Genomic DNA, 24032 nt, shown 5'->3' with positions numbered 1-24032 from the left:
ATACTTGTTCAATTCCCAAGTTTTTCTTTGAGTGTTGTTTTTACGGTAAATATCTTGTCAATGCCCAGTAGTTCTACTTTTCCTACGGTATGATTCCAAATATCTGTTATAAGAGTCGAGGGACATGAAAGGGAAGCAGCGGGTGGGAAGGGAGTGAGACAGGGCAAGCAGTAAAGAAAACAAAAGAAAAATTCGGAGTAGGTATTAAAATCCATGGAGAAGAAATAAAAACTTTGAGGTTCGCCGATGACATTGTAATTCTGTCAGAGACAGCAAAGGACTTGGAAGAGCAGTTGAACGGAATGGACAGTGTCTTGAAAGGAGGATATAAGATGAAAATCAACAAAAGCGAAACGAGGATAATGGAATGTAGTCGAATTAAGTAGGGTGATGCTGAGGGAATTAGATTAGGAAATGAGACACTTAAAGTAGTAAAGGAGTTTTGCTATTTGGGGAGCAAAATAACTGACGATGGTCGAAGTAGAGAGGATATAAAATGTAGATTGGCAATGGCAAGGAAAGCGTTTCTGAAGAAGAGAAATTTGTTAACATCGAGTATAGATTTAAGTGTCAGGAAGTCGTTTCTGAAAGTATTTGTATGGAGTGTAGCCATGTATGGAAGTGAAACATGGACGATAAATAGTTTGGACAAGAAGAGAATAGAAGCTTTCGAAATGTGGTGCTACAGAAGAATGCTGAAGATTAGATGGGTAGATCACATAACTAATGAGGAGGTATTGAATAGAATTGGGGAGAAGAGGAGTTTGTGGCACAACTTGACAAGAAGAAGGGACCGGTTGGTAGGACATGTTCTGAGGCATCAAGGGATCACAAATTTAGCATTGGAGGGCAGTGTGGAGGGTAAAAATCGTAGAGGGAGACCAAGAGATGAATACAGTAAGCAGATTCAGAAGGATGTAGGTTGCAGTAAGTACTGGGAGATGAAGAAGCTTGCACAGGATAGAGTAGCATGGAGAGCTGCATCAAACTAGTCTCAGGACTGAAGACCACAACAACAACATGATTCCAAATACCGATTCTGATTAAATTAGAGTATTATCACAGCCTGGAGAACTAATTCACATGTTATTCCCTGTTAGAGGTTTCGATCGCAGGGCTAATTTAATTAACTTTTTATAAGTTGTAAGGTGTCAGGCAAATCTAACACCTTCCATGAAAGCCCTGACATGATAGCAAATCCGGCAATATGTCACATAGGTCTTAATGAATCCTGACATTAAATTAACCTAAGTAATACTATCAACAAGTGAGCAAATGGAATACCACAGACTAACGCAAGAACGTTTAAATGCATGTCATACCTTCCCACCATGAAACAGATGCAGTTCCGAGGGGAGAAACGAGAACAGAAGCCGAGAGCAGAGCCGTGTAGGCTAAAAGGCCCTACGATAAGAGTGGGACAATGGGACACCCACATTGCCGCGCAGCCACCGTGAGGTCCATCCCGCAGTCCATGTTAAAAGATAAGAGCCCTCCAGAAGAAGAGTATAGATCTTACGATAACACTAAAAGGACCACACTAGCTGTAAGTTTTAGCGTGAGACTATACGCGTCTCTGTTACATAGGAAACATTAAAAACATTGCCCCATCACGAAAAGTATAGCGTTTCTCATTGGATAGACAGAATTTTTTTTGGCGGAGCTTACGGTTAACATTGAGACGCTGATTGGTCAGTTGTAAACACAGCAAGATACCTTTTTCTTAAACCAACTTCGGTAAACAATAGTAAGGATAAGTTCGAGAGAGTTGCTATCGAGACGGCGAGGTGTGTGGAGCTGCGCCACCAGCCACCCCTGATGCTGCCTAACCACCGACAAGGTAATGAACTCACGCGATGCCGCGTAAGAGTGCATAAGGCTTCACTCAGAACTGCAGAAGTCTTATCTGTTACATCCCCTTTTTACGTAATACTAGTGTCGATCGTCAATTAAACTTCGTGGTATTCACATTTGCTACTTGAAGTTAAAATCTGAAACGCGATGATTCTTCTGTTATATAATTATTGAGAAGCCACATCAGCCACTGTAATTTACAACAAGTTAAATAAGTAATTAAAGATAACTGAGGGTCACTGTAGAGCATTTTGATAGTTTTCTCTTTTATGAAACTTAATTTAACCCTAGATTATAGATGTGATATGGCATAGGTCATCCTTCGATCCATTATAGAACTTAGAAACCCATTCAAGGAATATTCGTTCACATGTTTGTTGAACGCAGTTGGTTTTTATCACCCTGTATTAAAATATTTCCTTTTATCATTAGTACAACTTATAAACAATGTTTTATGAGTAGAATAAAAATTCCAATGGTAAACTTTACTGCTTTTTCGACGTTATTTTACCAGCTAACTAAAAATAGGAAAGCCTTGAACCCCTTCCACTAAATTTAGTTAGTATTAAGATTATTTTACAGGGAGTGCAGTGGAGCTGACACTGAAATCATTAAGTATTTGATTATATCATCGCTATTCTCACTGAACTCTTCCGAACTCTACATGTCATGTGTGGTCTGGCGTCTCCTTACCAGCAACAGGTCCCAGGTTCAAACTAGTCAATTCCCTAAAAAACATGCTCAGAATGTCGTTTCGCGAAAGTGGTAGGGAGACACGACTTAGAACAGACACCACGCTGAATGTTAGAAAATGACCACTCCACTGTGAAAAAAACACTGGCAGCCATCACACAGACACAAAGCTTATGATCCAACATGCATTGCACACGGGGATAGTATTGGAACATTGCAAAAGTAAACTCGTATGTCATGATTGGCTGGGAGATCGTGAGGGGCAGGTCAGCCACATTCTTGGAAAAGTTTTTCCTCTCCTTGAGATTTTTGTGCTAAGTGTAGCTGATACACATGAATGACTGTAACAGGTATTTGCATGGTGTAGTGTGAAGTTTGCATTGTATCATGATAAGAGAAGGGAAACGGTGAAACTCGGTGCCGGCACACAGTCTGCTCCTCGCGAACAGCACCAAGGAGGCCACCAAGCTGAACGTTCCTATCCGACAGACGGATCATCATCAAGAGGGACTTCACATGACAAGTCACCATTCCTTTTTTGACTACTGCACACGAAATACCGGTGCGTTATGCATGCAAATACCAGCCGTCCCAGGAGTTGCTTACCTTCAGTGATGGTGATCAAAAAACGGTTCAAATGGCTCTGAGCACTATGGGACTTAATATCTGAGGTCAGCAGTGCCCTAGAACCTAGAACTACTTAAACCTAACTAACCTAAGGACATCACACACATTCATGCCCGAGGCAGGATTCGAACCAGAGACCCAAGCGGTCGCGCGGTTCCAGACTGAAGCGCCTAGAACCGCTCGGTCTCAACGGCCAGCGATGGTGGTCACGATGATGATGATGATGGTGATGATGATGATGATGATGGTGATGATGATGATGATGATGATGATAATGATGATGATGATGATGACCGTACAGCACCGTTCGCCAGGAGTCTCCACATGTGGAAGTTCGGCCACCGAGTCTTTTCAGTTGACGCAACACTGGGCGACTTGGGTGTTGGTGATGATGAAATGATGATGAGGGCAACACAACACCCAGTCCCACACCAGAGAGAATCTCCGACCTAGCCAGGAATCGAACCCAGGCCCACTGCATGGCCATTAGACGCACTGACCACTCAGCCAACGGGGCGGAAAACTTCACTGATCTGACGGGAACCAGGGTATTCAACAAGGCAAGGCGGCTGGTGTAACGAAGTGACTTTTCAAGTCGAACATTTCCTGTAAAGTAAAATGTAAACTTCTACAACCAATGTCTCTGCCAAGCAATCTATCCCAGAAAAATGTTTCACACTGAGCAGTGACTCCGTAGAGAAGGATCAACATCATCACCAATTTTTTCACGGTCACAGCCTGAATTTTTTAGAGGCAATAACGAGAAAGATTAAGGAAAGGCAAACCTACGTTTCTAGCATTTGCAGAGTTAGAGAAAGCTTTTGACAATGTTGATTGGAATACTCTCTTTCAAATTCTAAAGGTGGCAGGGGTAAAATACAGGGAGCGGAAGGCGATTTACAATTTGTACAGAAACGAGAAGGCAGTTATAAGAGTTGAGGGACGTGAAAGGGAAGCAGTGGTTGGGAAGGGAGTGAGACAGGGTTGTAGCCTCTCCCCGATGTTATTCAATCTGTATATTGAACAAGCAATAAAGGAAACAAAAGAAAAGTTCGGAGTAGGTATTAAAATCCATGGAGAAGAAATAAAAACTTTGAGAATGAGATTTTCACTCTGCAGCGGAGTGTGCGCTGAAATGAAACTTCCTGGCAGATTAAAACTGTGTGCCGGACCGAGACTAGAACTCGGGACCTTTGCCTTTTGCAGGTAAGTGCTCTACCAACTGAGCTACCCAAGCACGACTCACGCCCCGTCCTCACAGCTTTACTTCCGCCAGTACCTCGTCTCCTACCTTCCAAACTTTACAGAAGCTCTCCTGCGAACCTTGCAGAACTAGCACTCCTGAAAGAAAGAATATTGTGGAGACATGGCTTAACCACAGCCTGGGGGATGTTTCCAGAATGAGGTTTTCACTCTGTAGCGGAGTGTGCGCTGATATGAAACTTCTTGGTAGATTAAAACTGTGTGCCGGACCGAGACTCGAACTCGGTCCGGCACACAGTTTTAATCTGCCAGGAAGTTTGGAAAACTTTGAGGTTCGCCGATGACATTGCAATTCTGTCAGAGACAGCAAAGGACTTGGAAGAGCAGTTGAATGGAATGGATAGTGTCTTGAAAGGAGGATATAAGATGAACATCAACAAAAGCAAAACGAGGATAATGGATTGTAGTCGAGTTAACTCAGGTGATGCTGAGGGAATTAGATTAGGAAATGAGATACTTAAAGTAGTAAAGGAGTTTCGCTATTTGGGGAGCAAAATAACTGATGATGGTCGAAGTAGAGAGGATATAAAATGTAGACTGGCAATGGCACGGGAAGCGTTTCTCAAGAAGAGAAATTTGTTAACATCGAGTATAGATTTAAATGTCAGGAAGTCGTTCCTGAAAGTATTTGTATGAAGTGTAGCCATGTATGGAAGTGAAACATGGACGATAAATAGTTTGGACAAGAAGAGAATAGAAGCTTTTGAAATGTGGTGCTACAGAAGAATGCTGAAGATTAGATGGGTAGATCACATAACTAATGAGGAGGTATTGAATGGAATTGGGGAGAAGAGAAGTTGTGGCACAACTTGAGTAGAAGAAGGGATCGCTTGCTAGGACATGTTCTAAGGCATCAAGGGATCACCAATTTAGTATTGGAGGGGAGTGTGGAGGGTAAAAATCGTAGAGTGAGACGAAGAGATGAATACAATAAACAGATTCAGAAGGATGTAGGTTGCAGTAGGTACTGGGAGGTGAAGAAGCTTGCACAGGAGAGAGTAGCATGGAGAGCTGCATCAAACCAGTCTCAGGACTGAAGACCACAACAAGAAGAACAACAACGAGAATTGTATGACCACCCCTCATATCGCACGGTATGTGGCACCAGAATGTCCTCAGTACCGTGCGGCGCCGACGAGAAGGACGACGGTGATGGCGGCTGCAACCATCAGGGCGGCGGTGGCGTCGGCGCTGAACGGCTGCAGGGCGGTGCGCAGTGGGGGCAGCGGCGGGGGGCGTGGCGCCACGAAGCTGGTGCGCAGGCTGGCCCAGGGCAGCGAGAAGTCGAGGCGCGCCTGCTTCTCGGGCCACATCCACAGCGAGCAGGCCGCGCCGCCACTGCGCCCGCCGTACACCGCCTCCAGCACCGACCGCCAAGGGTCCCCACTCGTCGCTGGCTGCACGGCCGAGAACTCCACCCCGTCGCCGAGGGCCGCGCGCAAGATGTGCGCCTCCACACCGTCCGCCTCCACTTGGGAATCGTTTGCCCTGCAACACGGAGAACACCACAGTCACTGACACCTCAACCAACGTCCTGTTTCTGCATCTCTCATGAAAATACACTATTGGCCGTTAAAACTGCTACACCACGAAGATGACGCGAAATTTAACCGATAGCAAGAGGATGCTGTGATACGCAAATGAGTAGCTTTTCAGAGCACTCACACAAGGTTGGCGCCGGTGGCGACAACTACAACGTGCTCACATGAGGAAAGTTTCCAACCGATTTCTCATATACAAACTCCCAAGCGTGTAACATGACCCCACCATCTAAGCCTGTCCGCCCTGACTGCTTCATCTATAGAGTTCATTCCCAGTTATTCTTTGATTTCCTCATTGTGGACACCCTCCTACCATTGCTCCCATCTACTACAGTTCAATTCTTTTATCTTGGCGGCTCGCGCATGCCCGCCCAGACGCGGGAGATTGCTGCGTTGCCAGTTGCACGCGCCAAGAGAAGCAGCGCCATAATATAGTATAGTTCGCAAACTTACGTTAGGGGGGAGCGCGCAGTTAATGGAGTAAAGCCACCACGGCCGCATTAACCCTTTCGCTGCTTCAGAGACGCGCTCCTCGCATTCCGCGTTGTGCGCGATTTTGTCATCACTGCACTGCTCGCCTGTCCACACACGTGGTGTTCCGACTGCTTTGACACACTTTATCACTCTATTCCACAAAAACTATTTGGCCCAAATATTTGATTTTTACACATCTTCTTGACTGATACCTTCCCCGCAGAAATGACTTAATTTTGTTTCGATGATCAACGCAGTTATTGTGCAGCATTAAATGTAGTAAACCACTGCACGAAATTTTGAAGAGTTTCCATTGGTAAAAGTCCACAGCATATACTTTCCGTATGGTCGATTTTAGTTGTAACTAGAAATTTCAAAAAATTACATTCAAACGAATAAAATTCATGAAGTAAGACACATCGATATTGTTTTTAAATAAAGAAAATATTAAACATTGAACAAGATTAGAACTCAGAACCTTTAGTGTAGCAGCCAAACACCATAACCAATACGCTAACACATCTCATCGTTTAATACAATTCCTGGAGTTCTTTAAACGGTCACGCAAAATATCTACGAACAAAGAATGCCTTTTCCAAACTTTCTTTTATAGAAAGTCTGCTATCAAGACATCGCTTCTGTTCAATTACTTTATTTATGACTGAACGTTTCCAAAACTGAAGACACTCGTCCGTGCTCTGCACTGCAGTCGAGATCTGGCAACGTCGTTCTCTGTTCGTTGGCTGACTGTGTTTTGTGACGTCAGATGCGCAGAACGAACCTAAACTCGGCCGTCGTCGTAAATGACGCGCACTTTAGTACCTGCAATCATCCTAACTACTTTCATATCTGTAACCTCAACCTTATTGAAATGGTAACCTGAATCCACCCAGCTTTCGCTCCCATACAACAAAGTTGGTCGAAAGATTGAACGGTGCACAGATAACTTAGTCTTGGTACTGACTTCCTTCTTGCAGAAGAGAGTAGATCGTAGCTGAGCGCTCACTGCATTAGCTTTGCTACACTTCGCTTCCAGTTCTTTGACTATGTTGCCATCCTGAGAGTATGCATCTTAAGTACTTGAACAGGTGGACAGTTTCAAGTACTTGAACAGGTGGACGGTTTCAAGTACTTAGGATGCATTTCCTCGCAGGATGGCAACATAGTGAACGAACTGGAAGCGAGGTGTAGGAATGCTAATGCAGTGAGCGCTCAGCTACGATCTACTCTCTTCTGCAAGAAGGAAGTCAGTACCAAGACTAAGTTATCTGTGCACCGTTCAATCTTCCGACCAACTTTGTTGTATGGGAGCCAAAGCTGGGTGGATTCAGGTTACCTTATCAATAAGGTTGAGGTTACGGATATGAAAGTAGCTAGGATGATTGCAGGTACTAGTAGATGGGAACAATGGCAGGAGGGTGTCCACAATGAGGAAATCAGAGAAAAACTGGGAATGAACTCTATAGATGTAGCAGTCAGGGCGAACAGACTTAGATGGTGGGATCATATTACACGCATGGGAGAAGCAAGGTTACCCAAGCGAATCATGAGTTCAGCAGTAGAGGATAGGAGGAGTCGGGGTAGACCAAGGAGAAGGTACCTGGATTCGGTTAAGAATGATTTTGAAGTAATAGCCTTAACATCAGAAGAGGCACCAATGTTAGCACTGAATAGGGGATCATCAAGGAATTTTATAAGGGGGACTATGCTCGAGACTGAACGCTGAAAGGCATACTCAGTCTTAAATGATGATGATGATGATGATGATGAAACAGCAGTTGACCGGCGTTGCCTGGTGAAACGTTATTGTGATGCCTCGTCTATGGAAGAAAAATGCGTACCATCACGCTTCCGACTTTGATAAAGGTCATAGTGTTGCCTATCGCGATTGCGGTTTATCGTATCGCGACGTTGCTGCTCCCGTTGGTCGAGATCCAGTGACTGTTGGCAGAATATGGAATCGGTGGGTTCAGGAGGGTAATACGGAATGCCGTGCTGGATCCCAACGGCCTCGTATCACTGGCAGTCAAGGTGACAGACATCTTATACGCATGGCTGTAACGGATCGTGCAATCACGTCTCGATCCCTGAGTCAGAAGATAGGGACGTTTGCAAGACAACAACCATCTGCACGAACAGTTCGACGACGTTTGCAGCAGCATAGACTATCAGCTCGGAGACCGTGGCTGCGGTTACCCTTGACGCTGCATCACAGACAGGAGCGCCTGCGATGGTTTACTCAACGACGAACCTGGGTGCACCAATGGCAAAACGTCATTTTTTCGTATGAATCCAGGTTCTGTTTACAGCATCATGAGGGTCGCATCCGTGTTTCGCGACATCGCAGTGAACGCACATTGGAAGCGTGTATTCGTCATCGCCGTACTGGCGTATCACCCGGCGTGATGGTATGGGGTGCCATTGGTTACACGTCTCGGTCCCCTCTTGTTCGCATTGACGGCACTTTGATCAGTGGACGTTACATTTCAGATGTGTTACGACCCGTGGCTCTACCCTACATTCGATCCCTGCGAAACCCTATGCTTCAGCAGGATAATACACGACCGCATGTTGCAGGTCCTGTACGGTCCTTTCTGGATACAGAAAATGTTCGACTGCTGCCCTGGCCAGCACATCCTCCAGATCTCCCACCATTTGAAAACGTCTGGTCAATGGTGGCCGAGCAACTGGCTCGTCACAATACGCCAGTCACTAGTCTTGGTGAAATGTGGTGTCGCGTTGAAGCTGCATGGGCAGCTGTACCTGTACACACCATCCAAGCTCTGTTTGACTCAATGCCCAGGCGTATCAAGGCCGTTATTATGGCCAGAGGTGGTTGTTCTGGGTACTGATTTCTCAGGATCTATGCACCAAAATTGCGTGAAAATGTAATGACATCTCAGTTCTAGTATAATGTATTTGTCCACTGAGTACCCGTTTATCAACTGCATTTCTTCTTGGTGTAGCAATTTTAATGGCCAGTAGTGTAGTTTCAATAACAAGGCTGTTCCAAGTCAGCCACACGGGGCACGGGCGCCCGCGGGCGGCAACGGGCTCGTCTGGCAAGCAGGCGCTAGGAGGGTGGCCGCCCGCAAGGGACCGTTTCACCCCGCATGCGCACTGCTGAGTTACGTCCATGTCAGGTCGGTGTTACACACTATCGTATTTCTTTGTCGAAGACTCAAAGTTGATATGTCAAATATTTTTGGCAAGGAAATTTGATGGTGTAGTAGGGAACTTTGTCAAATCTCGCCTGTCGTCAAATAAATATGATCAAATCTGGGGCCTCGCTGTAGATTTGATCATAAAAGTCATTTGCCTTCTGTTCACTGCAATGTGAAATATTACCACTTGGAGCGCTAGCATCGCTGCAGCGTTCTGTCATCAGTAGTGTATTTATAAACATGGCTGCGAAGTTTAATTCGTGTGTGCTGTCAACTAAACAATTAATAGCAATGTATGAAGCTGATGAGGCTCTCTACAACGTGAGGCACCCTGAGTTCAAAAATAGATTAAGAAGACTGGAGTGCTACAAAAAAAAGACTCAAAGTTGATATGTCAAATATTTTTATCAAAGAAATTTGATGGTGTAATAGGGAACTTTGTCAAATCAATCATATTTTTTTGACGAAACAAATATGATCAAATCTAGGGCCTTGCTGTAGATATGACAATAAAAGTCCCTTGTCTTCTGTTCACTGCAATGTGAAATGTTACGACTTGGAGCCCCTAGCACCGCTGCAGCGTTCTGTCACCAGTAGTGTGTTTGTAAATATGGCTGCGAAGTTCAGTTCATATGTGCCGTCAACTACAAAATATTATTGAAATGTATGAAGCTGATTAGGCGCTTTACAACGAGAGGCACCCTGAGTACAAAAATAGATTAAGGGGGAGTTGGACAGCTGTATCCCGACAATGTTATTTAGTGGCTTGGCTTCCCTTATTTCAGGAACCACTGTAGCCATTGGCATGAAACTTTTACAGAACATTAAACTGTATGTTCTGAGTCTACTAAACTACAATAATTGCATTTCAGCCAATGCTTTGGGAAGTACAATTTCTTAATTACACAGTTAAATTTTTGTGTATTTTTTTGTACATTATCCTAAATAATTTTAATTATACATAACATTATGTTCTTCTTTTAGTTCAGTAGACTGTGGATATGTATATTATTACTCCCCAAAAATTTGAATACTCTACTCGAAGTGGTTTCTGAGATTTAGGGAAAAATGCAACAGAAAATGTAAATTTTCAGGAATGGCTTCTAAAGTTTCAAAAGACTGTAACTCACTTAATATATGCTTATTTTTTTTATTTTTAGTCGCTCTGAAGCACCCTGCACCATACTGTATATCACCCTCTTGATCTTTTTCCACGTTTTTTCATCTTTCCTTTTTTCTGAACTCCTTAGTGGCTAACTGTGGTGCATATTATGCTTTATCAATGCGAACCTTGTCCACCCATTCACATCATCTGATGCAGTTTGCTCCAGGGCTAATTTCCATATGCTGTAGCACTTTCACCCTACCAATGTTGCCATCATTAAAAGCAATAACAGCATCATGTGACCCCCCCCCCCTCCCACTTAAGTGTCTTCATTCCAACAAAAACAATTTTTTGGTAAGCGAGTCCATATAAGATTACTGAACGACTCACTGGGATTTTGAGTCTGACCATGCAGACACTTCTTCAGTAATTCAGGATTTGCCAGGTCTCTGTAAACAGGTTTTATGATATCCATGACTGCTGCTGGAACGGAATGTTTATGGCTGTATGAACTGTTTGAGTACTGGGCATTGCAGTAATGGCACAGTGAATCAGGTCCAGGAGGGCAAAGGTGTTGTATCAGTTTTTCATCAGTTGACAGTCTGTGGAAGAAGGTAACCCACACTGCCTGCCTCATTTTCATCATATTCTCAGTATTATTTCTAATGGCCATCCCATAATACTGCTGTAGTTCATCAATAATTTTGTCTGTCAGCCTGCCTCTTATGGTTTCACCATCAGAAAGTTTCTTGTCTCTCAAACATTGTTTCAACTTTCTCAACCTGGTGCCCATCCTCTTCTGGACATGACTCGATTTAACCTTTATAACACAGCAATCCACAGCCATCTATATAAAAAAAATAGCGATTTTGTTAGATATTGAAGTAATACACGTAAAAATTTTGACATTTTCAACTGGTGTAGATTATATTTAAAAAAAAAAAATACTTCCCATGTGAGTTTATATATAATTTTATACGGAAAATTGCAAATTTTATAATGAGATAAAAATCCGAAAATGTGAAAAAAATTTCCGTTCTAACTCCTCTTAAGAAGACTGGAGAGCTACAAAAAATTGCAGAGATTATTAGCAGTGAGGTACTGCCCTGGTGCACTATTGATGTCATAAAAGAGAAAATTAATGGCCTCCGCTCAAGCTACTGTCACGAGAAAGCAAAAGTACGATCGACATACTTATTTCACTTAAGAGCTCTCCAGTCTCCTTAATCTATTTTTGTTCAGGATGCCTCACGTTGTAAAGCGCCTCACCAGCTTCATACACTTCTATTAATTTTGTAGTTATGGGACACAAAATGTAATTATTACTTTGATGTACAATAAAAATAGTTCTTAATGCACATAGAGTGTATTGAACATTTATTTAGTTTCAGGTATTGGTCCTTCACTGCTTTATAAATTGCTTCACACATTTCACGTATTATTTTAGTTAATGTGCACTGTGGTATTCGAGTGCTGTACTGTCAGCTAGAGTAACTCTCTCCTGTAGCAAGAAATCGGAGTGTTACTCAAACCCTATCTTCTGCAGATATAGCAGTTCTTATGTAAGTATCGTGTCTGCCCCGATAGCTGAGTGGTCTCGTGGTCTCGCGGCTGCATTCTCGCTTCCGGAGCACGGGGTCCTGGGCTCAGTTCCCGGCGGGTCAGGGATTTTCACCTGCCTCGAGATGACTGGGTGTTTGTGTTGTCCTCATCATTTGATCTTCATTCATGAAAGTGGCGAGATTGGGCTGAGCAAAGGTTGGGAATTTGTACGGGCGCTGATAACCGCGCAGCTGAGCGACCCACAAACCCAACATCATCATCATCAATTGTTGCCGGTACAGTAGCTCAGTGTGTTCGGTCAGAGAGCTGTCTGGCCTCTGTAATAAAAAAAACTGAGTAGAAGGATCAACAAACGAACTTTAATGAATGTCACGTGACGCCTGCAACGACCAAACTCAACGATCAACAACGAACAAAAATGCAAAAAAAAAAAGTGGGAGGGGGGGATGGGCGATGGACTGTTATGCCAAGGGGCCCAGGTTCGATTCCCGGGGCCCAGTTTCGATTCCCGGATAGGTCAGAGATTTTCTCCGCTCAGAGACTGGGTGTTGTGTTGTCTTCATCATCATCGTCTCATCCCCATCGACGCACAAGTCGTCGAAGTGGCGCCAACTCAATAGACTGGCACGACGCGACCGGTCTAAGCGGCGGGAGGCCCTAACCACACGACATTTCCATTTCAGTAAGTATTGCGCTTTGCGAGATGACGAGACATTTTACTGAGCAAATACTGAAATGTAGGGTCATCCATTCTTAACCCTCCTAATACCGTAGAGTCTATAGTGACCCCAGGCCGTAATTTTCGGTAAAATATACCTTATTTGCTATTCCTAAAAATTATGAAAAATTCGGACTTTTCCTGAATTAAGTGATGGGTTCGTAATATATTAATATAACTTTTTGAAAATATTTAGTTTTGCAGAAAATCAAGAGAGAACCACTGAATACCATTGGGGTTAAATGCGACCCCATTTCTCTCTTGCGGTATTATTACCCAATAATGCTGCATCGAATCTGTAACTGTTGCTTAATTTCCTTTGTTTTATTCTTGTAAATGTTGTTGTAACGTTTGATTGTTGCCAATACTTTATAAGCCGACAGTTACTTGTTCCATACAAATGGAGACTACTATTGTGTGTGTTGCATTTAGTGGAAAATGTCTGGTTACCTTTCCGAAGACGAAGTGCTTGAAATATTACTGCAGGATAATCCTCTATCTGGAGAATCAAATAGTGATAGCAGCGATATAGTTTCTGATGCCTCATGCACCGATGGAGAAACTGATGTTTTAGAAGAGAATATTCCTCAATGAGACGGAAGTTCAGAAGAAGATTTGGACAGTGCAGATGTCAAGCCTGAACAGGAAGTAACACATATTTCTGACTTTTATATATAAGTACACAATGTATTTTTGTAAATGTGCCTTAGGGTCTAGAGCCAAGATATACCCTTTGCACTTTTTTTTTTATTTTGTGTAGGTCTAAAAACAGAGAAGAATTGTGGCACAAACACGAGTTGAGAAAAGCTTGTGGAAGAGAAGAGAGATGGAACATAATGCGAGTAAAGCCAGGTCCAACAAAATTCACAGTGAAAAATGTAGACTCCATAGAATCAGCTTTTCAGATGTTTCTTAGGAGAAACAGTGTTGATGTGGACTAACAAAGAGGGTAGTCTTGTTTACGGTAGTAAATGGAAACCAGTAGATGCCATTGAACTGAAGTGCTTCATCGGTGTCTTGATCCTAGTAGGTGCTTACAAGGCCCATAATGAAGCACTTACACATCTGTGGAACAAAGAGGATGGTAGACCAATTTTTAGTGAAGCAATGGCTAGAAATCGCTTTACGCAAATTTCAAGGTGCATCCGATTTGATGACGCAGATGTGAGACGTCACAACCGTGCCCCTGACAAGCTGGCTCCCATTAGAGAAATGTTTGAAATGTGGCTACACACATTTCAAGACGCATATGTTACTCACAGCAACGTAACAATTGATGAACAACTTTTGGCATTTCGTGGTAGATGTCCATTTCGGCAATATATTCCTTCAAAATCAGGAAAATATGGGTTGAAAGTATGGGCTATATGTGACAGTGCAACGTCTTACGTTCTCAATCTCCAAGTTTACACTGGTCGAAAAGAAAATGAATCTCATGTAGTTGTTCACGGCAAGAGAGTTGCTTTAGATATGGTGAAAGGCTTAGGAAACAGTGGCAGAAATGTAACAACTGACAATTTTTTCACTAACCTTAGTTTGTCGAGAGAACTTCTGAAAATCAATCTCACACTCTCAGGAACAATTAGAAAAAATAAAAGAGGACTACCACAAGCTTTCACTCAGACCAAAGGTCGAGTCAAATATTCATCTATTTTTGGATTCGAAGAGCATGTTTCAATTGTTTCATGTTGTCCGAAAAAGGGAAAAGTTGTAACTTTGCTCAGTACAATGTATTCAAGGAAGGAAGTGGAAGATCATGAAGAATGCAAGCCAGTAATGATTCTGGATTATAACAAAACAAAATCAGGAGTAGAACGTAGACTACAAAGAGGATGAGCAGATGGTGGCCAATGGTATTATTTTACAGCATGATTGATATCAGTGCACTGAATGCATTTATCATATGGCTACATCTTACACCAGACTGGGCAGATAGGACCAACTACAAGAGACGGGCATTTCTCATAGAATTAGGAAAGCAGCTCGTCAGAAGAAAGCCAGACAAAATTATTTCCCCAGTACTTACATCAACAGTACAGACAAAAAAAAAAGAGGAAGGTGTCCGTTTTGTAAAAGGTCTGAGGATAGAAAATTCACCGATCAGTGTTCAAAATGTGGATGTTCTGTGTTAAAACCCACTCTGCAATTTATTGCTGTAAGTGTAATGCGTCATAAATGTCAATTTGGAATTTAATCAAAAATGTTTGTAGTTTCATGAGAATCGTTTGTAAATTTCATGGAAATAAATAAGTTAAAAAATATGCATTTTAATTTAATGTAATGACACTGACATCATGTTTTAGATTGTGGAAAACATAAGGAATGTGATTTTATTCTACCATTATTAAAACTATCCTTAATAAAAAATAAATTCCGTTGGGGTCACTAAAGACCCCAATGATACTCAGTGTAACAAAAAATACCCGGTATTAAAAGGGTTAAGTAATTTATGTAGGCTACAACCTGACGTCCTCCACTAGAATGTCACGTAACAAATTTCGTTGAATGTTTTTATCGTCTCGTGGTAAAACCCACTGTTTCACCCAGATTCGATTCTTTCCCCCTCCCCCCTTCCCCCACTCGCCTCTTCCAAATGCGCACACAGCGCAATTATGGAACATGCAACTACTGCGCATAATAACAAGTTGTTGTTGTCAGCCTTCTTGAACTTTGACGAACAATATGATGACAATGGAATACCCCTTTTTAGTGCTGCATCAAATATCTTTGTCAAACAAATTTGACGAATATTTGATCATATCTTTCATCAAATCTTTGTCAAAGGATTATGATAGTGTAATACCGGTCTCACATAGTTACCTCTTGTGCTTCGTAGTGGACCGAGGCCTACGAGAAAGACAGGTCGCGGCGCGTATGTCACGAAAGTGTGCTGCGCTCGCTCGCTCGCTCAACTCAGCAGACAAGTTACGTTCCTACACCTGTTAACTCGTGAGAGTCTTACTGTTATTAGTCCTACAATGATCGGAAGTCCATAAGCCTACTTATAATTTGTTACAGTTGCACTGGGGTACAATAAAATTAAAATCATGCCAGAATGATTATCAGTTGCATAAGGCACCATTTCTTGTATGTAGTGATGACTGTTAAGCAGAAGATACTACATGCTATAAAAGAGCCGTTGTACCATTTATATCGAGTATTGATCCTAAATTAAATTTTGTTGTGGTACTGTTAATCTGTAAGACTTCATAACAGCAGATTGCAGTAGAAGATGCAATTCTCGTTACTATGTACACACCCAGCTGCGAGTTAATAGGTTTAGGAACGCATTTTGTCTGCTGAACTGAGCGAGCATGTGAGTTCAGCCCTACCTTCGTGATTTACGCGCCGCGGCCTGTCTTTCTCGTGGGCCTCGGTAGTGGACATAACGACAACAGTGAGTCCTAGAAGCGGCCCGTTCCCATTTTCGCCAAGTTGGGAAGAACTGTTCTTGTCTGTTGAGAAAGATGGGATGCCTCAGTGTCTTGTGTGTCGTTGTCACACTGAAGGTCACAGTTTAGCAACAGATAAATCTGACGCAACATGCGGAAGTGGTTTGAAAAGTTCTCGGAATCACCACGAGAGGTCAGCGCTAGCGCAACGAGTTGTTCACGTGATATTCATTGGACTGTTGCCTGTAAACACGTGCCACGTCAGTGCTCTTGGAAGAGAGCTGTGGCGGTGAGGTGGCTCTGTTATTCCCGCGTAGTGATTTGCGAAGATGGAAGCAATCGAGATTCGAACAGTGATTAAGTACTTAGTACTTCGCAAAGAAAGGTATGAAAGCAGAGGACATTCCTGCTGATTTCCAGAATACACTGGGGGACTCTGCTACTTCATATTCAACTGTTGCGAAGTGGGAAAATGAATTTAAATTCGGTCGGAAGAGCTTAGATGATGATCCGCGCAGTGGTCGGCCAAGATGTGTCACTACTCCAGGAATCATTGCAAAAGTGCACAAAATGGTCATGGAGGATTGCCGATGGAAAGTGCGTGAAATTTCTCACGCTTGCCAGATGTCATCTGAAAGGATATATCACATTTTAACTGAAGAATTAGAAATGAAAAAATTATCTGCAAGATGGGTGCCGCGACTCTTGACGCACGCCCGCACACATCTGCCGTCGCCATGGCAAAATTACACGAACTAAGGTATCAACTGTTGCCACATCCGCCTTATTCACCTGATACGGCTCCGTCAGACTTCCATCTGTTCCCAAAAGAGACAAAATTTTTCTTGGTGGACGAAGATCCACTTCAAACGAAGAATTGATAGTCGGAGTTGACATCTATTTTGCAGGCCTGGAGGAAACTCATTTTCTAGATGGGATCAAGGCATTGGAACATCGTTGGACCAATCTACAAAAAGACTATATTGAAAAATAAAGAAGTTTCAGTGATGTTAGTACTTTTTTTCTGTTCCGTTCCGAGAACTTTTTCAAACCACCCTCGTAAAGAAATGAGTATAACAAATGAATACACACTTCTTCTACGCACTCTGTATATGTATTGAATTCGTTTATTACGTACGTTTTACGCAAGTCGACGTCGACGAAGATTCAACTGATGCGCCGCTTCGAGCAAGATACAAAGTTGCACACATCATTGCAACAACTGGAACACCGTTCTCAATGGGTCCCTTGATGAAACCATGCCTGCTCGCCGTCGTCTGGTGCTTAGCGCTAGCAGACATTACGAAATTTCAAGGAGTTTGCCTCTCCAAGCAAACGGTATCTCGTAGGCCCAGCTATATGGGCACGAATTTGGAAAATCAACTGAAGACGGAGCGCCAGACTTTTCTAGCCTTTTCCTTAGCCCCTGACGAAACCACAGATGTCACAGACGTTGCTCAGCTCGTAATATTTGTGAGGGGTGTTAATCCGGAAGTACAGGTTTTCAAAGAGGTGCTAGACGTGAAACCGTTGGAGTACACAACTACAGGTCACGACATATTTGAGGTTGTGTGTAAGTCAGTATAAAACATGTGCTTGCCAAGGGACAGGCTGTGTCCTGTGGCACAGACGGTGGGTTGCAAATGGTTGGGAGCCAGCAAGTTTTCGTGACTCGTCTGAAGGAAAAAAAATCAAGACGGAATTTCGGAAAGAAATATCGAGCATACACTGTTTTATGTAGCAGAAAGCCCCTTGCGCTGAAAGTGTGAAACGAGTCGACATCGTGGAGGTCGTGGTGAAGTGTGTGACGCCACGGTGTCAGCCACCCCCAATTCCAAGGCTTTTTGCACGACCTGCCAGTAGCCTACGGTGATATTCTTTATCACTGCACGAAACGGTGGCTTAGTAGAAGCAAGGTTCTCAGTGTATTTTTCGCAATTCGCGAAAAAATTGTGTTGTTTATGGAAGTGAAAGGAGAGAGGCAACCATCACTCAGAGATGAGACACGGGTAGTGGGCCTGCCGTTCTTAACTGACATTACAAGACATTTAAACAGCTTAAATAAGTCACTTCAAGGACAGGCTCTATTAATTGTTGATACGTCCAATACAATTAATGCAGTTGTGGGCAAACTTGTCTATTTGGAGTGTAACTTGGTAATGGAAATAACTTTTTCGAGTGTTTTTTATCCCTTCACTTGAGTGAAGAAATAAGTTTCGGTGATTATCAACAAATTACCGTACAACTTCGTTGAAGTTTTGAGACGATGTTTGGGGACATGTGATGCCTACAAAATGAGTTAAAACTGTTTAGCACACCACTTTCAGTTGTACCAGATACTGTTCCTTCATAAATGCAACTGTAACTAATAGATTTGCAAAACAGCACACCACTCAACGACAGTCATTACAACACCATGAATGTTCATACATTTGTCTTATATCAACGTCTTTTGTTAACTGTAATCAGTCACCCTGTATTGACTTGTACATGGTCTCCTCCCTAGCCAGTGTTTGTACGCAGTCCTGCATGTAAACTGCTTGCCCAGCCCAGTCCAACTGTGACACTGCGCATAAGAGAGCAAACTTTTTACTCACTACTGCTTGCGGGTACCCTGCTGCTCGCAGCTGAGCTCTCAAGCTGGAACAACCTGTTAGTGGACATTAAGGGGGGACATACGTGAAATTTTAATACTTGGAGGAAAATTTTATCGTCATTTTCGCGTCCAGACCTCACCCTCGCCACTGGCCATTGTCAGCCCGCATCTTCACTGCCAGACTTCGCCTCTATCAGCCATCTGTTTATCGCCGTCACCGCATCACGGCTGACATTGTTGCTTCCGTCCCTGTCGCATCAGGAACATTCTCACCATTCACAACTTCACCACAGCACGTCACCGTCATCCCAGCGTCGCTTCAGTGGCTGCTCAATGCTGTCCGACACTGTCCTCTGTCATGGGTCATCCCACAACAACTGCCATCTGTACCTCTCCTCCCGTTCTCACCTTCACTATGTGGAGCATGTCCTCTAACCCAGCCCCCTACACCTTTTCTCCCTTACCTACAGTATTCTCTCTCACCACAGAAGTAACTCATGCAACTCCTCTCTGTCCTCAGCTACTCTATATTTTTACTATATATGGCGGTAGTATCTGTTCCCGAAAGAGCAGTTACCGTAGATGACATGCAGCTTCGCCAGAAATGAAATGATAATTAAATGGACATCCTAGCTGCACCAATGATGCGCAAACATCTGTTAGGCGCACTACGAATGTAGTGGTGTGGACATGTTGGGAATGTAGGGCTCACGGGGAGCGTGCAAGCGATAAGTCCCTGCAGGCGCACTGTTCTCTGTGCCCTCGGTGGCTCAGATGGATAGAGCGTCTGCCATGTAAGCAGGAGCTCCCGGGTTCGAGTCCCGGTCGGGGCACACACTTTCAACATGTCCCCAATGCAGTACATCAACGCCACTTTGCAGCTAGGGTGTCCATTTAATTATCAATTCACTCTATATTTTATCTTTCAGCCACAACTCATCAGCCACCACATTCACTGCCACAGGCATAACAGCCCACCGAGCAATAGTCGCCACAGATGATATCACGAGCATCACCTCATGAAGTCTAACCACACCAACTAAAAGTCTGATCACACCAGCCAATGCATGCCGTGCTGAAGAACCTCCACAACTTTCAGGTAATTCCGCGATAACCATGCCACAACCTTCTCTCCAATAGTCGTAAAAACCAACGAAATGTCAAACCAACGACATCAGTGCCACTCCCACACCAAAAAAATCACATATTGATCCCAACAACACTAGCATACGTACATAACTACTCCTCCTCTAACATCTTCCCCTACAATCCACACCTTCATCATCTCCAACCCAGATCTGAAATTCCTTAAACCCAAACCCCTCACCCTCTAAATAAAAAAGTACCTACCAAGCCTACACATCCAACAAATCATCGCTAGAAAAGACTCTGCATTATTTAAGTTCCCGAACCCCAACATGTGCAGTGACATTCTCTCCTAAATTCCTTGTGTTACCTTTGATCCCAAAGCCTCCTTAACATCCCATACCATAGTACCACATTCTAGACAACCCTAACCTCCCCGCTATCCTCCCATCTTCATTGCAGTGATCACTAAAGCTGACCTTCAGATCATGGATGAGGACGTGGATTCCAATCTGAACAACACGAATTTAGAAGTTCAAAAAGAGCTTTGCACCAGCAATGATTGTCGCCCCACTCGCCTCATCCGTGTCTTTACTGAATCCACCTCGACCTCTGCGGTGGTCGAGCGGTTCTAGGCGCTTCAGTCCGGAACCGTGAGACTGCTACGGTCGCAGGTTCGAATCCTGCCTCGCGCTTGGATGTGTGTGATGTCCTTAGGTTAGTTAGGGTTAAGTAGTTATAAGTTCTAGGGGACTGATGACCTCAGATGTTAAGTCCCGTAGTGCTCAGAGCCAATTGAACCATTTGAACCATAGACCATCTCCTCAGAAAGGGAGTCCTGATATACCACCACCGCCACAAAGTCGAGCCTTCCAAATGCCACGCTCAGTCCTACTATTACAAAAGTGTCTTCGCTACAATGATCACCTTACCGCAGACTGTAAAAACCCACGTACCTGTTCACACTGCAAAGCCTCTCCTGTTTTTAAACAGTACCCTGACCTAGCATCTCCTACTACCTGCAACACCTGCAACGACTCCCAATCCACCTATTCTGTGAAATTCAAAGGTAATCCGCAACCTACCAAACCTTAACTCACTGTCCCAATCCATTCCATTGATATCACCACTCACCCCAACAACTTTCTCTATCCAACTCCCATTGCTGAAGATATTATCAGATCCATTACAGTTGTCCTCCAAAACATCCATCCATTGCAATGAACACACACTATCCAACAATGCCGCATGCTCCATATTCCACCTCAATACCCAAGCTACATACTTCCACAATAAGGTCCACTTCATCTTCACCCACCTCGACACAGTTGTCTGAACCTTCTCAGAACTCACCCATTGAAACCAATGTTATCTCTTGTAATTCCGCGGCATCACTACAAAATCCTGTGCCACAAATGGCTCAAATGGCTCTGAGCACTATGGGACTCAACTGCTGTGGTCATTAGTCCCCTAGAACTTAGAACTACTTAAACCTAACTAACCTAAGGACATCACAAACATCCATGCCCGAGGCAGGATTCGAACCTGCGACCGTAGCAGTCGCACAGTTCCGGACTGCGCGCCTAGAACCGCGAGACCACCGCGGCCGGCCCTGTGCCACACCATCAGCTCCCTACCCACCTATAAACATCTTTTAGTGCTTACCCTATCCCAATGCAATGGCTATACTTTTATCCTTAATGGAACATTCCTCCAACCACATCGTCTGAACCTCTCAATATATCCTCCACCGCACAGACAACCCCCTTCCCCTAGCCAGTGTCAGAGTTGGAACTGGCCACCATAAGTACATCCCTGCTCAGCCACAACCCTTATACAAAACTCCCACTGAGCACGTTATCATTACCCTCTTTCTCAAAATCCTAACCGTTAACTGTGCCACCATACACATCTGACCTGATCACCCTAACGCCTATGACTTCCTCACCCACATAGATCATACTACCTTCTCCAACTGCATCATTGGTGCTGACCTCAACATACATAATAGATCCCCTGCAAAACTCTATTGGTTGCGTCAGTTTATGTACTCCCTGCAAAGCGACACTGTCGTTCTCGGAAAACAATTCCCTAACGATTTCCGAAATTGAATATCCCATACGTCTAGCTCCAACTACCATTCCGCGTTCAGAATTTGTTAATTCCCGTCTTGCGGCTATGATCACGTCGAAAACCTTTCACATGAATAAACGATGACTAACTGACAACCTCAGCTGCCGACAGGAGTTGTTGATATACCTCGATGTGGACAGCTGAAAATGTGTGCCCCGACCGGGACTCGAACCCGGGATCTCCTGCTTACATGGCAGACGCTCTAACCATCTGAGCCACCGAGGACACAGACGAATAGCGCGACTGCAGGGACTTATCCCTTGCACGCTTCCCGTGAGACTCACATTCCCTTTCACATGAATCACCTGAGTGCAAATAATAGCTCCGCCAATCCACTGTTCTTTTGTATCTTGCGTACCCAATACTACCGCCATCGTTATAAGTGCATATCGCTACCCCATACGTTTGTCATCTCAGTGTGTAACAGAATAGCATCTGACCCCGGAGCACAGTAATGAAACAGAGCAGCAGCAATACCTCTCGTTGAATATGAAGAATGGCGGGCAGTGGAAGGCGCTGATCTTGAACCTGGAGGCAGGCGGCTTGCGTTCCACCACATCAAACCAGGGCTGCGACCTCTCCAGGGCGTAAAGGCCGCCCTTCGCCTCCCAAGTGGCCAGCAGCGCGCCGCTGTTCCCGCACACCACCCTGAACACGGGCCACCTGCGGACCAAGGTAGCGCGGTGAGTCCCTAAGTGTATTAACGAGCCCCGAGAAATCAAAATGAAACAATCATAAACATTACTGCATAAGTCGTTACAAATGACTACACTCATGCTCATAAATTAAGGATAATTGCAGAATGTGGTGCCACACAACGTGGCACTACACAAAACTGGCGCTAATAGCATAGGCACATAGGGAACACACACGACACAGATCTGTAAGTCCACGGTATTGGTGACAAGTTGAGAAAACCGTCCCGAAACACACGTGCAACAAAACGCCACTGTTTCCTGCGCATGGCTCAAATGGCTCTAAGCACTATGGGACTCAACATCTATGGTCATCAGTCCCCTAGAACTTAGAACTACGTAAACCTAACTAACCTAAGGACAGCACACAACACCCAGTCATCACGAAGCAAAGAAAATCCCCGACCCCGCCGGGAATCGAACCCGGGAACCCGGGTGTGGGAAGCGAGAACGCTACCGCACGACCACGAGCTGCGGACTCCTGCGCATGTACCCCTACATCAGTATGGGATATGATCGCCATGCACACGTACACAGGCCGCACGAGCTGTCATGCTCTGGATCAGGTGGTCGAGCAGCTGCTGGGGTACAGCCTCCCATTCTTGCACCAGTGCCTGTCGTAGCTCCTGAAATGTCCTAGGGGTTGGCAGACGTGCAGCGATACGTCGACCGAGAGCATCCCAGACGTGCTCGACGGGGTTTAGGTCTGGAGAACAGGCAGGCCACTCCATTCGCCTGATATTTTCTGTTTCAAGATACTCCTCCACGATGGCAGCTCGGTGGGGCCGCTCGTTATCATGCACCAGGAGGAAGGTGGGACCCACTGCACCCCTGAAAAGGCGGACATACTGGTGCAAAATGACGTCCCGATACACCTGACCTGTAACAGTTCCTCTGTCAAAGATATGCAGGGGTGTACGTGCACCTATCATAATCCCACCACACTCCATCAAACCACAACCTCCATACAGGTCTCTTTCAAGGATATTAAGGGGTTGGTATCTGGTTCCTGATGATGGTGAACAGTCTGAGAATCACTGTTCAGACTATACCTGGACTCATCCGTGAACATAACCTGAGACCACTGTTCCAATGACCATGTACTGTGTTCTTGACATCACGCTTAAC

General features: G+C 44.3%; 2 non-coding genes across 2 annotated transcripts; one reads left to right on the top strand and one right to left on the bottom strand.

Moving 5' to 3' along the window:
* Positions 1 to 19748: 19748 nt before the first annotated feature.
* Trnat-ugu lies at positions 19749 to 19823 on the top strand. The gene has a single exon. It is a non-coding gene; the product is annotated as a tRNA-Thr (tRNA).
* A 2537-nt stretch (positions 19824 to 22360) lies between these two features.
* On the bottom strand, positions 22361 to 22434 carry Trnat-ugu. The gene has a single exon. It is a non-coding gene; the product is annotated as a tRNA-Thr (tRNA).
* Positions 22435 to 24032: the final 1598 nt, after the last annotated feature.

The sequence above is a fragment of the Schistocerca piceifrons genome, chromosome 2 (assembly GCF_021461385.2).
Source record: "Schistocerca piceifrons isolate TAMUIC-IGC-003096 chromosome 2, iqSchPice1.1, whole genome shotgun sequence".
Lineage (NCBI taxonomy): Eukaryota > Metazoa > Arthropoda > Insecta > Orthoptera > Acrididae > Schistocerca > Schistocerca piceifrons.
Note: the sequence above shows the minus strand (reverse complement) of the source record. Positions and strands in the feature narration are given on the sequence as shown.